Raw genomic sequence first — 17,909 nt, forward strand, 5'->3', positions numbered from 1 at the left:
ATATGGGGCTCTGGAATGCAAGAGTTGGAGGCTAGAGTGGCACTGCTCACTTTTATACCAAATAACATGCTAAAGTTGTTTTTGCTTCCTGTACCAGTATTCTTGGGCTTGGTGGATTTGGAGGCTCAGGAGAGAAATGCCTCGGAGAGAAGTGCTTCCATCAGAGAGCCCAGTCGTAGTTTTGAAGAACTGAAAGCTCAGACTGCTCCCTGGATACTCTGGGATTAAAGCGACAGGCAGAGAAAGGGATCACTGTATCTGCCAGAGTGAATAAGCCCAAATATCAAGGAAGAAGTGGGCTGCTCCTCCACGATCAGGGCAAAGAGGGCTGTTTCTGTAACCTAGGGGGTTTGCTAGGACATCCTTTAGTGCTATTCTTCATGGTCAGTGGAAAACTCTGGCAACTCAATAAAGTGTGGACCAATAAGGACTCATAAATGAAGGTTGAGTCACACCTTCCATCCCCGGGTGTTGCAGAAGGTAAGTTAAACAGAATTGGTGGCGGTGGAAAAGGAAGTGGTGATAATCAGCTTCATGGCTATTTATAAAGGCAGTGAACATTGCGCCTAAATTTCAAGTTAATTTTTGCTTTTCCTGCCTCCCTCTGCTCCTTTATATTTAGAGTGCCGGTGATAGCTCATGTTTTATGGGTAGGAGTATGGCATCATTCTGCAATAATGCAGTAGCTAATGGTTTGTTTGTCATCTGTGTTAGGGATTTGGATTTTTTTCACCCAGATTAACTGGTCAGAATGTCTACTGAGGAGCCAACTGTGTAGACTGCGATGGATATCTTCTGCTGCCCCTCCAGATCCATCCTCACCCTTTACCTCTTGCTCAGGTGTTCCAGGAGGCTGACTTTTATGGACAGTTCCTACTAGGTTCCTTTGCCCTCTGGCTTCCAGGTGGGTGTCAGCCAATGAGAGATACTGGTGGGATCTGGGAAAAGGGATAAGGTCGTGTTAGTGTATTTACTGCCCAGCTCTCTGCCTGCTGCATTATACTGGGTTGGCTGCTTCCCTCTAACCAAGGTCTCCCTGAGTTCCCTGGTTCTGGTAGCTGCTCTGTCTTTCGCCTCTCAGGCCCAGGGATATTAATAGCCCTGGGCACTGCATATTTCCTTGTTGTGTTCTCTAAACTCTGCCTACACATTTATAAATAGTTCTTTTATTAAACTTTGCTGGACCTCCAAAGGCTACAATTATTATTTCCATTTTACTTTAGGCAACTAAGTCTAAGAAAGCCTAGGTAACTTGCATAAGTTCTCACAGCTAGTGAGCTGTGGAACTAAGTAATTGTGGAACTAGGACCTGTATCTGGTGACTCCAAGCCAGTGCTAAGTAGATGATATCAAATCATGATTACTGCAACACATATTGTTAGCCAGGAGAAAAGTTTGAAAACATAACTTATTGGCATTCAAAATCTCAGGTTTCAGATATAATGATGAGAGTGGGGAGACTTGGGATATATCTAAAAAGAAAAAAAACCCAGCCAAATTTGAATATTATCAAGTCAGAGGGTCTGTTTCTAATATGATTTACAGACCACAGCCTTATCTACCTATTCCAAATGGGTCTCTGCTTCTTTGGTAATGTGTGATCTTTACTTTTTTCCTGGTCTGAGGTTCCTAATCTTTAGTTAACTAAAAGAGATATAGGTCACAGATTGATGGTGGTAGTAGACAGAGGTCTTTGACCTAAGGCTTTTATTGTAGCTGCATTATGTTTTAAGGTAGAAAATAGTGCCACCTAAAATGGATGTGGGAGGGGTAAGTGGGGATCTGGAATGGTGGGCTGCCAGAGGCAGCTGGGTCCAGCTGGAAGCCAGGGGAGATAAGCGAAAGGGGAACAATAAAAACCAACTCTATCACCCTTTAGGTCTGGCTGTAGGTCCTTTGTGAAAAGGTGATCAGGAATTAACAGGAAACGGAGACACCACATGTATAAGACAAAAACAAGTGAATTTAAGTTCAGGGAGACTTAGAAATGAAAACAGCAAGGAAATCTAAAAGGATCCACTAAATCAGTGTCAATCTGTGCCTCCTGTTGGAGAAAAGGGAAACTGGGATGGAATTTGCAGTGATGGAGTTAGTATAAGACCGTGAAGGGGGAATACTTAATGTGCAGATATGCCTTGAGAAGAATAATGTGGGTGCTGGATTGTAGCACACAGTGGAGTTAATGGTAAACCTGAATGTATTTGCATCTGGTTGGATAAATTATCAATTATGCTGACATAATTATCAGTTATGCTGATGGAGTCACTAGAAAGTTTGAGAGAAGAATATTCATTTCACTTTGAGCTCACCCTTGTACAATGGAACACAAAATATATGGCGGCTTGCAGAGCTGGAATACCACTCAGTAGTGTACAGTAGAAAGCCATGGGGCAAATAAAAAAGAGAGCAGAGTTTTAGTTTCATTGCTTCAAAGGGTCAAAACAAATGAACAACAATTTAGAACAGGCTTAACTTTTCTCAGTAATAAGACAGATGCTAAAGGAGAGGAAGTACCCTCTGCAATATGCAATGAATGTCAAATGGGAACCAGGCTTAGGAAGAACAGGGAGAAGGAGATGTAGATATATGCATTAATAACCCTGACTGGGAAGAACAGTAGGAACACAAACAGTTTAGGGGGTACATATAAATTATATGTTACATATATAAAAATTTTTCCATTTATATTTTATTTACAGTTGTTTGACTATGGGGTAGAATTGTTGAGGGCAGGTCAGCTAAGGTGGTGGATTATGGAGCATGGATTCTACAGAAAGGGAGAGCATGGGTGTTATGAATTTAGAAGCCCGCCTCCTGGGTATTGGAGCAAAATGTAGGAAATAGGCAAGAAGAGGACTCCAAGTCAGACCAGGCAGATGGCTTAACAGAGGGGTGGCTCCAGGACGGATAAGAACTAGGATCCTAGGTTGGAACCAGGTATGTTTAAACTGGCAAAGAATACAGTCTGGAAAGGGCAAGTCAGGACAGTATCCCTGGGTTTTGCACATATGAGAAGGTCCAGTGAATAAAGCACCTGGAGTATGACTTTTGCATCTAGATCAGTGGTGGTCTGTCCTTAAATTTAGCTTTAAGCACCTTTGTTGGGTGAGTAGATCAAAGTTGGAAGGTGTTTGCTGCTCCTCAGAGATAGGGTTTTGTACATTATTGTGGCTTGTGGTCATAAGAGGAGTAACAGTTGAGAGGAAGTGAGGAGGTGAGTCCTCTGCAGAGTGCGAGGCACTTCTATTTTCAGACCATACATTTTTGTTGCTTTAGGTAAACTTTGTAATCAGTGTTTTAATTTACTTATTAATTTACTAATAAGCCTCTGAATTTTGAAATCTGCCCACTGTTTGACTAAGAAGTTTCACTCTAAGAATTTATATTAATGAGATGCTTATTTATTTAGCTAACATTTATTGAGAGTCTACTATGTGTCTGGCACTGTTTTAGGCTTTGGGGATGTATCAGAAAATAAGACAAAGTTCCCTGCCCTCATGGAGCTTTCATTGTAGAGGAGCAGAAAGAAAATAAACAGCAAACAAAATAAAAAATAAAGTATTTAGTTTGTTAGAAGGTGATGCTTTAAAAAAGTAGAGCAGGGTAAGTGTGGGGTATAGGGAGCAGTTTGCAAAAATAAATAGTTTTTAGCAAAGTCCCATTGAGCAGTTTTCATTGGAGGAAAGTTTTAAAGGTGGTAAGGAAGTTAGTCATGTGGATATCTGGTTAGAGCGAGAAGAATATTCCAGGAAAAAGCAGAAGCCAAACAAAATTGAAAAACTGTCAGGCACGAGCACCCTGGCATGTTTGAGGAACAGCATGGAGGGCAGGGTGCTGCAGTTGATTGAGGAAGGTGAAGGGGTGTGGGGAATGCAGAGAGAAGGAGAGCAGCCACAGTGAAGAGATGGGAGGTGCAAGACACACCGAGAAAACCATTTGAAAAGTCCACAGGCCTCAACTTGGTTGGAAGGAAGGAAATAAGATTAAAGAAGACGAATTAGAAATAAAAACTATAGGTTGTCAAAAGAATGTAGCTAATTTTGGGTTTCTCTGGTGACGCAGTGGTTGAGAATCCGCCTGCCAATGCAGAGGGTTCAAGCTCTGGTCCAGGAAGATCCCACATGCCGCGGAGCAACTAAGCCCGTGAGCCACAACTACTGAGCCTGTGCTGTAGAACCAGCAAGCTACAACTACTGAGGCCCACATGCCTAGAGCCCGTGCTCTGCAGCGGGGGAGGCCACTGCAGTGAGAAGCCCGCGCCCGGCGGCGAGGAGTAGCCCCTGCTTGCTACAACTAGAGAGAAGCCCGCATGCAGCAACAAAGACCCAATGCAGCCAAAAACAGAAATAAATCAATTAAGAAAAAAAAAAAGAATGTAGCTAATTTTTATTTCTGGAATGTGGGATACAGAAAATGGATTTAGTATTATGATTAATGCAATTAAAAAGGCAGAGGAAGGAACTCTTTTTAACTCAGCTCTAAAAAGTGGAATTCATTCTTTAAAGTTTTACCTGCCCTGATATACTGAAATATATGGAAATATAAACACATTTCAACCTGAGGCTTCATAATGTAGTATACGTAATAAAATAGCCATATGATCAGCCTTGACAACCAAAGTGTAAATCAAATTTAGTGTTTCTCAGCATCAGGCACTGTGAATTTATCACTGATATCTCAAAAATTCTCTTTTGGAAGTTTGATGTCAATAGTGTGGATAATGGAGTCAGATAGAACTTAGTTTAGATTTTGACTTTCTGTCTGCCCTTTGACAAGTTACTTTATTGCTCTGAGCCTCAACTTTCTCATCTATAAGATGATGCTGTATTCTCTAACCCGCCACACCCACCCCTGCCCCTGCCCTGGCTTATTTTTTCTCCAGAGAACTTGCCACCACCAGGCATTCTAATGCATATTTACATGTTAACCTGAAAAAGAAGATGATGATAATATATATTTGTTATGATTGTTATGAAGATTATTTAATTTATTAAAGTATGCGTTATTAAAGCATAGAGTGGATGCTCAACAAATAATAGCAATTATTATTTTCTATCTCCTCATTTGCCTTTCTAATCTCTATGAGGTATTCACATACAAATTTTCCCCTCTTTTGTTTTTCCTTGCATTATTTCTATCATTCTCTTGCTTATAGTCTCTCTTTTATACAGATGAAATAATTTTGTAATCATAAACAAGAAATGGCTCTAAATAGAAAATGAACGTATGATTATATATTGCCAACAACAAAAGCTTGGCATTAATTCTACTTAAACCAACCTTTGGGGTATATATTCCAGCATTTAAGTAGACAAATATAAATGATTTTACTCAAAAGATCAGCTCATTTAGCCAGCAACTAACTCATTCAGCTTGAACAAGGTGTATTTCTCTTACAGTCACCATATATTCCTAGTTTCAAACTGAAATACATATTTGAGGCATGTGGATAATAGGAGTCAAACAGACATGCCCAAGACCATGGTCAGATTCTTTTGCAGTTTAGGTGTCTGAATATCTAGTCTTAAAATTTTAGAATTTCATGTTTTGTAACTCAGAAGTCCAGGAAATATTTGTCCAAAGATCCAAAGATTTTTTAAAAAGTCTTTACTTTTTTCTTTTCCCCAAGTCAATTTTCACTGATTTTTTAAAAAAATGAAGTATAGTTGCGTACAATATTATGTTATAGGTGTACAACATAGTGAATCACAATTTTTAAAGGTCATACTCCACTTATAGTTATTATAAAATATTGGCTATATTCCCCGTGTTGTACAATATATCCTTGTAGCTTGCTTTATACCTAATAGTTTGTACCTCTTACTCTCCTGCCCCTATAATGCCTCTCCCTCTTCCCTCTCCCTACTGGTAACAACTGATTGTTCTCTGCATCTGTGAATCTGCATGTTTCTGTTATATATACTAATTTGTTTTATTTTTAAGATTCCATATGTAAGTGATATCGTACAGTATTTGTCTTTCTCTGTCTAACTTATTTCACTTATCATAATGCCCTCCAATTCTCTCCATTGTTGCTGCTAGTGGCAAAATTTCATCCCTTTTTATGGCTGAGTAGTATTCCATTGTATGTATATATGTGTGTATATATATGTATTTACCACATCTTCTTTATCCATTCATCTGTCTGTGGACACTTAGGTTGCTTCCATATCTTGACAATTGTAAATAATACTGCTATGAACATTGGGGTACATGTGTCTTTTCGAATTAGTGTTCTTGTTTGTTTTGGATATATACCCAGGAGTGGAATTGCTGGGTCATATGGTAGTTCTATTTTTAGCTTTTTGAGAAACCTCCATACTGTTTTCCACAGTGGCTGCACCAACTTACATTCCGACCAACAGTGTACAAGGCTTTCTTTCTCTCCACATCCTTGCCAACATTTGTCATTTGTGTTCTTTTTGATGATAGCCACTCTGGCAGGTGTGAGATGATATCTCATTGTGGTTTTGATTTGCATTTCCCTGATGATTAGCAATGTTGAGCGTCTTTTCATGTACCTGTCAGCTATCTGCATTTCCTCTTTGGAAAAATGTCTATTCTGTCCATTTTTTAATCAGGTTTTTTTTTTTTTTGATGTTGAGTTGTATGAGCTGCTTATATATGTTGGTTATTAATCCTTTATCAGTCATATCCTTTGCATATATTTTCTCCCATTCAGTACGTTGTCTTTTCATTTTGTTGATGGTTTCCTTTGCTGTGCAAAAGTTTTTTTTAGTCAGGTCCCATTTGTTTATTTTTGCTTTTATTTGCTTTGCTTTAGGAGACAGAAACAAAAAAATATTGCTGTGATTTATGTCAAAAAGTGTTGTGCTTATGTTTTCCTCTAGGAGTTTTATGGCATCTGGTCTTACAGTATAATTGATCTTGATCTGTTATACTGCATGTGGCTGCTCATTTATTAATCTCTGGGTATTTTATGGAGTGAAAAAATTAGAAAATACTGTCCTTATTTTTTAACTTCTTTTTTTATACCATGAACTTTAACTCGTGGTACTTTGGGAGTTTTCAGAAAAATTCTTCACAACATATTCTCTGTATGTAAATAATAATATAGCCAGTAATAAACTGAAAGGTTACATACTTTATATATGAATTCATTCAACAAACACTTAAGTATGCTATATTCATTCAAGAAATAGTTATGGAGAATTTACTATGTGTTGGGCACAATTCTAAGTGCTCAAATTCAGCAGTGAACAAAACAAAGATACTTGTATTACATGCTTCATAATAAATTATTGTATTGATAGAATTTTGAAGTTTTATAGCTGTAAGGGGATGTAGAAGGTATAGCAAAATATAATAATTTTACAACCGAATAGACTTATGCCAGAGAGCTTAAGTAACTTCCCACAAGGCCACTCAATTAATGTCAGAACAGGAACTAAAAGTTGTTTGATGATTTCTACTACATCATCTGATCATCAGTTCTTGCCATGAACATAGGAGAAGAAACTAAACATCTTTGTATATGTATCTTGGGATCTCCTTCCTTTCCTAAGGCATAACAAAAAGGTTAAATATCAGATGTTTATGTTTCAGGTGACTTTGCCATTTGTGGTTATTTTTGTTAAGGTTTTTGTCCATCTGTTCTAAAATCGGTTCACCCAGCCCAGGCCAATTACCATGATAAAAACCACCTTTGTTGATGATATATGTGATGCAGAGAGTGAATTCTGAGTCATATTGGTTGTATCCTATCTGATTAACACTGAGCCTAAGTTTTTCCACGATGTAGTTGGCTGCCTCTTGTTAAAAGTTGGTTATTTCTTTAGAGTCAGTAATTTACATCACCATTAAAATGCCCAGATTGTGAGATAGGCCTTCTGTCTTCAGAATGAAGCAATTCAAGGTTAAGGCGGTGAAGGAGTAGCCTTTAATTCAGGTATTCTGGACAATTGTCCTGGAAAATGAATGTAAAAGAGAATGCTGGGGTACTTAATTTTTAATAATCTAACATATTGGTAATCACCTCAGGTACATTCTTTTAGTCCTGCCAGAAACTCAGAGATGGATTTGACAGAAGGAAGGAGCACACTAAGTGATACAGTGCTTCCTCATTACATTATAGGAAGCAAGTGAAAGCTAAAAGAGCTACTATTTCACTGTTTAATGTAATTTCATTGGTAAATATGAGGTGCCAGAAAATTGATGTTTATGTCCCTTGAAGGCAGCAGATGATTTAACTTTACTGCTACTTAAGTTCACTTTTAGTCCTAAAAGTCAGAAAAAGTTGAGATATGCATTAACCTTTATTAAGATACAGTGAGAGCTTCCCTGGTGGCACAGTGGTTAAGAATCTGTCTGTCAATGCAAGGGACACGGGTTCGAGCCCTGGCCCGGGAAGATCCCACATGCTGCAGAGAACTAAGCCTGTGCGCCACAACTACTGAGCCTGTGCTCTAGAGCCTGTAAGCCACAACTACTGAGCCCATGTGCCACAACTACTGAAGCCTGTGTGCCTAGAGCCCATGCTCTGCAGCAAGAGAAGCCACCGCAACGAAGAGTAGCACCCACTCACTGCAGCTAGAGAAAGCCTGTGCACAGCAACGAAGACCCAACACAGCCAAAAATAAATAAATTTTTAAAAAAGATACAATGAAACAATAAGCATTTCCTTTCTAAAGCCCCATTACCACAACATTAGTAAATGTTGCACGAAAAGACCTGTGCGTGCAAATATATTGTCACTGGAAATGAATTGAAGGCATCAAAAAGGTCTTTTGCAAAAGATTAATTGGTGTTACAGACTAAATCAAATTACAGAAAACTTGTCAAGCACCAACCCCTAGATTCTCATTTTTCTGTTGTCCTTGTCTCTCTTCCACATACTTGAAGACAGTACACAAGTGAAATTACAACTTAGCAGAAGAATGGATCTAACCATTGGAAGTTGTCTTTCAGTGAGACCTGAGAGCATATCTTTTTGACCATGGTCCTCCCTGGACTTTATTAGCATTCTCTCCAGGAAATGACATAGAAATCTCTTTCTGTGACTTTCTTCTTTAAAGAAGTAAAATAAATTTACAAGCCAGAGGTAGCTATTTAGCCCTTGACCTTCAATGATGCAAAATGGAATATTAGAGTTACTTAATAATAATTTTTTTAAGTCTATCTTTGTTTTACTTACATAACCTCATTTAGGACATGATAGCAACCATAAAGTAAGAAGTGACTAGCAAGCATATAAGCCTTTGGAAGACAATTTTCCCTTGCCAACCTCTTCCTCTACGGCACAATTTCAGAGAATGATATTCATGCTAGTGCTGTAGAGACATCATGTTTATTTTCTTGCTGTAGGAATTAAAGAGCAAAAGTTAATCATTAATGCAATGGTGCCAGAGAATTAACAGAGGCATTCTTAGGATGGGAAAGTCAGCATTTCTAAATGGGCTGATATATATTCAAAATAGTTCTTTTATATGAATTTGTTTACCTAGTAGTTTTTGTTTGTCACCTTACCTGTTCTCTTTAATGTATGTACTTGGAGTGGGGAAGGCTAGCTGTGAGATTATAGATAGCAATTAGTCCTGTACAGACCTGAGTTGAGAGGCAGCCTAGGGGTTTGAGCAGGAATTCAAATTTTGTCTCTTTCATTGTATATGTTTGGGCAAGTTACTCAACCTCTTTAAGCCTCATTTTTTTTTTTTTTTTAGTTGTCTAATTGAAATAATAATAACTACCTTTCAGTGTTGTTTTGAGAATAATATGTGAATAATAAATATAAAGTGCTTAGCATAACTTCTGGTAATAGCAAATCATGGATTTACTGGACTTGCCCTTGAGGAAACTAAGTTTTATCAATATATTCCAACTAGTTTCAATGGACAAATATTTGTTTTTTTGCCTATTAAGTGCCAGCACTGTATTCAGCCTCAAGATACAACAGGGACAATATAGAGAAGAGAGCTCTTGGACCATAAGGCAACAATGGTAAAGACTTAAGGAAGGCTGCTATGAGAGGTGTCCTAATTCTGACAATTCCTGAAGGGCTCACTCTCTTCCTCATTTCGAGAAGAGCTTCATAGAAATGGCTTTATTGACCTCATGGCTGAAGTAATTGTATATGCCCAGACTAAGGTTGGGTTTGATATCCTTGTAACAAAGTTATTATTGAAATTCAATCATGCTTTGATATCTAACTCAATGTTATGAAATTTATTTCCCAGCTTGTATAGTTAATGTATCAGGGCTTACTTAGAATTTCTAGGTAATCATTTGTAGCAAGTTGACACTACGGTGATAGTCTCCTTTGGATCACTATGGAAATTTGAAATACAGACTGAACCTTAGTATAGAATGATATTAATAAATTTAATTAATATTTAATAAGACTATGCCATTCATATAGAAAACTAGGGAACTCCAAGGCACGAAATTCTTGATCTTATGAGTTTGACTCCAAAGCTGAATTTGTGGTGACACATTTTCTGTTTAGATTTTTTTTGATCTCACAGGCTGCCTTCCTGAGGCTCATATAGCAGTCTTCCCCGGGGCATTCTACTTATACCTACTGTCAGTAGGTTGCCAGTAATTGGGGTTATCGCAAAGCTCAGGTCCTGACTTGGGCCAAACAAGAAGCAGTAGTGTCAAACATGAAACAAATATGAGGGAAATACTGCTTTCATTTTTTTTTTTTTTTTTTTTTTTTTTTGCTGTACGCGGGCGTCTCACTGCTGTGGCCTCTCCTGTTGCGGAGCACAGGCTCTGGACGCGCAGGCTCAGCGGCCATGGCTCATGGGCCCAGCTGCTCCGCGGCATGTGGGATCTTCCCGGACCGGGGCACAAACCCGTGTCCCTTGCATTGGCAGGCGGACTCAACCACTGCGCCACCAGGGAAGCCCCTGCTTTCATTTTTATTAAATTAAGAAAAAAGCATGGCGTGTATTTTGTTATAAGCATGAATATTTTGAAGTGATGGTACGAACTTCCTTTGACTTCACCCAAATAATATGCATACAACTTTTTGCTCTGTGCGTTAGAACTTACATTCATCCTTCAAAAAACCAAATAATTATTTTCCCATTAAAAAAACAACAGAGCTTCTAATCTTGAAAAAATATTTTTTTTACCATTGTATCCTGAAAAAATTCTAGCAGAACATAAAGAAATTTGAAGTTTCAGTTAATTTATCAAGTATATCATAAATAGATGTAAAATTTTACTTAGGCTAATTTTTTTTTTTGATATATTAACTAGTTAAAAAAAATAAAAGTTAATATGTAAACATGGTGAGTCTCCTTCGTACTTTGGACTCTCCCTTTCTTCATTTCCTCCCTTTTCTCCTACTGTTCCCACCTCTGCCAACTAACTTGTTCCTCTCAGAGGCAAATCATCAAACCAGTGTTTTAGGTGGCTTTTTCTAGGAATGTTCTGGCCTGGCTTCATGAAGAGAACATGTGTAGGTGCTCTAGCCGAGCTGTATCTACAAGTTATCTTAGCCCAGGCAGCAGACATGTGAGTAAAGCTGTTATGATTCCAACCCCCAAATGCTGAGTCACTCCCAGTTATTCTAATGTTTCTAGAAGCAACACACCATCATTGTGCCCTGCATTCCTGACCCACGGATTTCAGGAATATCATGAAATGGTTGTCTTACACTGCTAAGTATTGGAGTTGTTATGATGCAGTAGGAATTGGATAGTATGTTTCAATATCTGATACAGCTATAATTTACTTGTTATTCTTTTTCAGTATCTTGGGTTAGTCTTGTTACCTTTTCAATGCATGTTAGAAACACTGTAGTCTCCCACAAAGCCCCTTTTCTACCACCATTGCCACTAAGTATTGATATATATAAGTATATAAATATAATATATATATATATAATTTTTTAGGTGGCTTAAAAATGATAGAATATTATTGAAGGCTTTTCTATTGAAAAACAGGATATATATTTCTATTTGTAAACATTTTAAAATGTCCTTTAGTAAAATTAAAAATTTTCAATTTTATAAATCTTTCACATTATCTGTTAAGGGTATTCTTAACTATCGTATCTTTTTATTACTATTATAAATTGGATATTCTCTTCTATTATATTTTCAAGTAGTTATTATTTGTATATTTCAAAACCATTGATTTATACAGTAATGTGGCAGGACCACCTTGATGAATTTTGTTATTGCTACTTACGAATTTTTAGTTGCTTCTCAATCTGTCTCTCTAAAACAATATTAAGGCAGGATCTCAATCTTATTTTATCGATATTTTTTTAATCAGGAATATATGCTGAATTTTATTAGTGCCTCTTTGGCATCTCTAGAGATGATCACATAATTTTTCTCCTTGAATCTATTAATATGATGAATTATATTAAAAGATTTTCACTATTCATACATTTATTCATCAACTTAGTACATATTTACTCAAAGTGCAAAGCTCTGTTCTAGGTATTGGGGAGACTGAGGTATTTAGAAAATCTAGATATTGGATTTATTGTGGCATGAATCCCACTAGGTTATGAAATATTATACTTTAATATATTTCTGTATTTTATTTGCTAGTGTTTCATTTAGGACTTTAGGGGTAATTTCCCAAATGAGAGTGGTCCATAGTTTTCTATTTTTGTGTTTTCTTGGCTCTTCGTTTCAATGTTAATCTGGCTTTGGAAACATAATTTGAAAGCATCATTTAATTTTCCAAAGGCTCCTTCCTGCCTTCCTCTCTGAATGTCTGCCCGTCCATCTGTATTTTTTTTCTTTTCCTCCCCTTATTTCATCCTTCCCTTCCTTTCTTTTTCACTTTTTAAACTGATTTTTTTTCCCTTCTCTATCATTCTCTTTTTCCTTACAGCTTTTGTTTTTATTTCTACTTCTAAACCTGACAATTGCTATGAGCTGCTAAGCTACATAATAGGTTCTTATTATAATAATAAAACACATATACAAAAAGATGATTAAAGTTAAACAATTAGGACAGAACAAAACCAGTTAGAAAATATATACCAGTCATCTTGGCTGAGTTAATGGTCACAACTATGTACTAACATTAATTTTTGGCTTGTGAACCCAACAGTTCTCTTTGCCTCTAGGAATCTGAATTATCTATACATAATTGCATATATATTCAAAGATGTATTAAGTGTGTTCTCTGGAAACAACCTGTCTTTTAATAGGGAAGTATAGTGAATAGCTATAACTATTAAAATGATTGAGATAGTTCTGTACTATGTATGTATCTATCTATATAAATATAGATATGGAACAATCTTTAAGATGCACTATTACATGGAAAAAATCAGATATGTTTTTTGCTTGTATAAAAGAAATATTGTTGAATGAATATATGGGTGGATGAATAAGGGTAGGTAGGTATATATGTATGAATCAATACATTGCTTTTCCTATCTTGCTAGGCTACAGGAAAATCATTGGGAAATCAATTTCCAAACCTTTTCAGAGTTAGAAAAAATTCAATTATATGTCTCATAGAGTTTGTGGTTATGAAATTCCATGTTTGCTTCTTGGGACTAAGGATTATAGTGTGTAGCAGTGACAATACCACATAATTTTCTCTTTCTGGACTCACTTGAGAGCTATATTTTTCAGTCTCCCCTGCAGTTAAGCTGCGGCTATGGAATATAGGCAGAAATGATTTATATCACTTGTAGATCTGACCTTTTATTCAATTAATTCTAACTCTCTCCTCATGGCAACTACAGGGTTCATATCTTCCTAATGGAGTACCTAATGAGAGTCCCTGAACTACCTTTTAGAAGAGAGTTGACCAACCCACACTGATGTAAGCTATAAACAAACTTTCAGTGTGTTATAAAATGAGATTGAGGGGTAATTTGTTGCTGTAGCATAGACTAGCTCATCCTGACCAATATATACTGAAAAGGTTTCCTTTAGAACTGAGCACTTCCTAGGCAAATTTGTATGACAGGAGAAAGGCTTTGATTAAGAAGTCAGTATGGTGAAGAAACCAAAAATAGAGATTCTGCAGAGAGGAGATTTGTATAAAATTATTCTGCTTTAGAAATTCTGAGAATTTAAGATTGGAATTATGACTTCTTAGGGGTGAAATTTTGCCTGGAACATATCTGAGTTTCCAACGTTGCCAGGAGAATAGATTTTAAGTATGAAGTCATCAGCCTCCCCCAGAGGGCTCTTCTTTATGCCATCTAAGTCCAGACTTAGAGATGATTTGAGATGCTAGATATGTCTCTGAAGAGTTACCTTGGAGGAAATAAAACATTTAAGATTTATTACATATTTGAAACATGAGCAAGTTTAAACAATTTTCCCTTTATTATAGCAATTCCTGATTACAACTTTAAACAAACTACTTGAAATAAAAATAAGTTAAAATATTTAAAAATTTTCTACAATTATAAAAACAATTACATACAAGAAAGTAAGACAGGACACACTGAACAAGGCTATTAATCTGAATACTAAATGTCCAAAAGTCATAAATGAATCAATAGACTGAGCTTCATAAATCTGACGGTACCAGGGAGGCAAAGAAAAAAAAAACATGATGATACAGAGGAGGTAAAGGAGGAGAGAAAAGGAAGAAGGCAGAGATATCTTGTTGGATAATCAGACTATATATATTTTAGTCATAAAATATATATAGCCTCATAAAATATATATAGCCTCAAGCCATTGAACCAGAAGCACATAATTGTAGTAATACAATGATAACAATAAAAATGTGCAATTATGTAGTTTGTTAGATCACCCTCTTTTCCCCTTTCAGAGGGCGATGTCCTCTAACCTATGTTAGGCACAATGTCTAGTCTTCCTTTCCTCCCTGTGCCCTCTCCAGAACATTCCTATAGCACATAAGCTTGTGCCATCACTTCTGACTTTGCTGTGGGCTTCCTTCTTGCACCACTGATCACTGACTTGCACTCCAAGTGATATATTTGTGCTTTATCTTTATGAGAAATCAGGGGCAGATGGAGGAATACAGTTATTCCTTTACCACTCCCAAAACTAGCATATTCAATGGTGTGAATATATGATTATCGGTCTACTGAGGGACCAGTGCCATTTCAAATGGGAACTAAAATGTAGGAACAAAACTATTAGATTCCTAGATAATTTGGTTTACCCCTGGAGTCTTAAAAGGTATTTAGACATAGGCCTTTCAAAAGGAGATGGGTATGGGGATTACCCTACTTTATTCTTTTGTTAAAGTTAGTTAACATACAATACTATGTGCCGTATCTCTGAAAAGGATACCAGAGTCTTGAAAGAGCTACACTGAGCTTTAGTATCAGTTATTATACAACCACAGTAACAACCTGCCCAACCGAACAAAGAAATATTCATGGCCCCAAATAACTCCTCTGATGACCATTAGAGGCATACAAATTTACTCTCTTACCAGTGGACAATCATCTAACTTTATCAGGCTTTCACAAGTACTTTATGTTTTTTCAAAGAAATTTTGTAATTAAGAAATTACAGTAAAACAAAACAAATTTAAAAACCAAAAACACAGGGTTACTGAGCTCTGTGTGTCACATTGTCTTATTATAACTCAATAAATTCCCTTCCAAAGTAAAGTTAAAATGAACTGGAAGAACACATACTGATGATCTGGTCTAACCACATAATTTTATACATGAAGAAACTGAAGCTAAGAAGCATAAAGGACTTACTTAAGGTCACACAGACAATGGTAGGTTCAGGTCTGAAATGTGAATGACACATCAAGTAAGCAAATATTTACTCTGACTGCTAGATCTCTTTGTAATCCCCAAATCCTAAAACAGTATACCTATCAGATTTGGTTTGTTCTGGAATATCATGTCCTTTTTTTAAGTAAATGAACTAGTTTATTGATGCATTCAAAACTTATTTTTTTGTATGTCTGTGTGCCATGAGGTATGCTAAGCATTGCTGTACTTGGTAGGACAAAATCAAAACAAACCCCCAAACTGTGAATTTTAAGGGCATGGAAAAGGATATGTAGTCACTTCCTTAATAAAGATAACTAATTAATTCAGCAAAAATTATAGCATCCTTGCTGTGTGCCAGACACTGTTCTAGGTTCTGGGGAGTATACCTGTGAACAAGGTAAAGCCTCTGGTGGCAGGTACATAAAATCTGGGGATGAAGCAAAAATGAATGAGCAATTATGAAACAGTTAGTGCTGTAAAAGGATAAAGCAAAGAGGCCCCTGAGGGCCCCCCAAAAGGAACATAACCCCAGCTTTGGAGTGGTGGGGAGGTAAGGGAAGTTCCCTGGAGCAAGGAATGCAAAACAAATGTCTAACAGGTTAATATCTATGTCTTAAAAGGCAGAGGTTTTTCTGTGAAATTAAATTTGAGCAGATGACATAGGATAGTATTTGCTTTCCAGTTTGAAGTGGTTCTCACTGTCTACTGAAATGATTTGCTAAAAGTCTTTTAAGAAATGGAAAATAGTAGTTTTAATCTAATACTCCACTACTTTGAGTCTGTCATAAGAAAATAATCTAAAGGGCTTCCCTGGTCGGTGCAGTGGTTAAGAATCCGCCTGCCGGGCTTCCCTGGTGGCGCAGTGGTTGAGAGTCCGCCTGCTGATGCAGGGGACACAGGTTCGTGCCCCGGTCCGGGAGGATCCCACATGCCGTGGAGCGGCTGGGCCCGTGAGCCGTGGCCGCTGAGCCTGCGCGTCTGGAGCCTGTGCTCCGCAACGGGAGAGGCCACAACAGTGAGAGGCCTGTGTACTGGAAGAAAAAAAAAAAAAAAAGAATCCGCCTGCCAATGCCGGGGACACGGGTTCGAGCTCTGGTCCGGGAAGATCCCACACGCCGCGGAGCAGCTAAGGCTGTGCGCCACAACTACTGAGCCTGCGCTCTAGAGCCTGCGAGTCACAACTACTGAGCCTGTGTGCCACAACTACTAAAGCCCGTGTGCCCATGCTTCCACAACCATAGAAGCCCGCACACTGCAACGAAGAGTAGCCCCTGCTCGCCACAACTAAAGAAAGCCCACGTGCAGCAACAAAGACCCAATGCAGACAAAAATAAATAAATTAATTAAAAAAATGAGTCTAAAAAAAGAAAAATAATTTATAGTCTTGAATATCTTTAGTATAGTGTTCACTGTAATGAAATATTGAAGACAAAGTAAATATTTACTAATAGAGGAAATGTTAGTTAGATTTGGTTATACTTATGCTATTATTAGAAATAATGGTTATGAAAATGGCATGAAGAGTAACCTTTCTGCCTGTCACAGGAGGTAGAAATGGGGGGAGGAGACTACAGAGGGGCAAGAAAAAGACAAGAAGACCCAGGAAAAAGCAAAGTATTTAAGCCAGAATCAGTCTAAGGTTTTCCTGAACATTGAAGCTTTTTGCTCATCTTAAATAGTGGTTTTCAAAAATAATTTTTGGAAGGGAAATATCTTTAATAAAAATGGTATTGTCTGTGGACATACAATATATAAAACTTATAAATATATGAAATCAATATTTTATTAATAATGATTTGATTTGAAAAATTCAAATTTTTAGCACTTATTGTACTTAAAATAAGTCAGTTAATGAGATCATTGAGACAGTTTTGATGGATTCAACAACCTGACATTGGGTTTTATGGATGACAGTTGCCATCTTCTGTTAGTCTCAGCTTCCATTTTATTTCTTTAGCTTTATTTTGGCTGTAGTATATGAAGAAACTTCTGACTGATCCCAGTGAAAAAGTGACATGCTTGTAAAGCTTTATAGAAGCAAACATATGCAATTCGTAAAAAGAACAGGACAAAGACTAATCAATTGCACACTTAAAAGAAGGTTAAGTATGTGCTTAGAATTGGCAAGAAGATCTGTATTCTGACACTAAACAAAGGCACGTTAGTTTGGCAGCCCTTATTAAGTGGTATCCTCCAATATGTTGGAAATTTGTTGCAAAACACGTTTGAGTAAGTATGTTGGAGT

This window comes from Pseudorca crassidens, chromosome 2 (genome assembly GCF_039906515.1).
Source record: "Pseudorca crassidens isolate mPseCra1 chromosome 2, mPseCra1.hap1, whole genome shotgun sequence".
Taxonomy (NCBI): Eukaryota; Metazoa; Chordata; class Mammalia; order Artiodactyla; family Delphinidae; genus Pseudorca; species Pseudorca crassidens.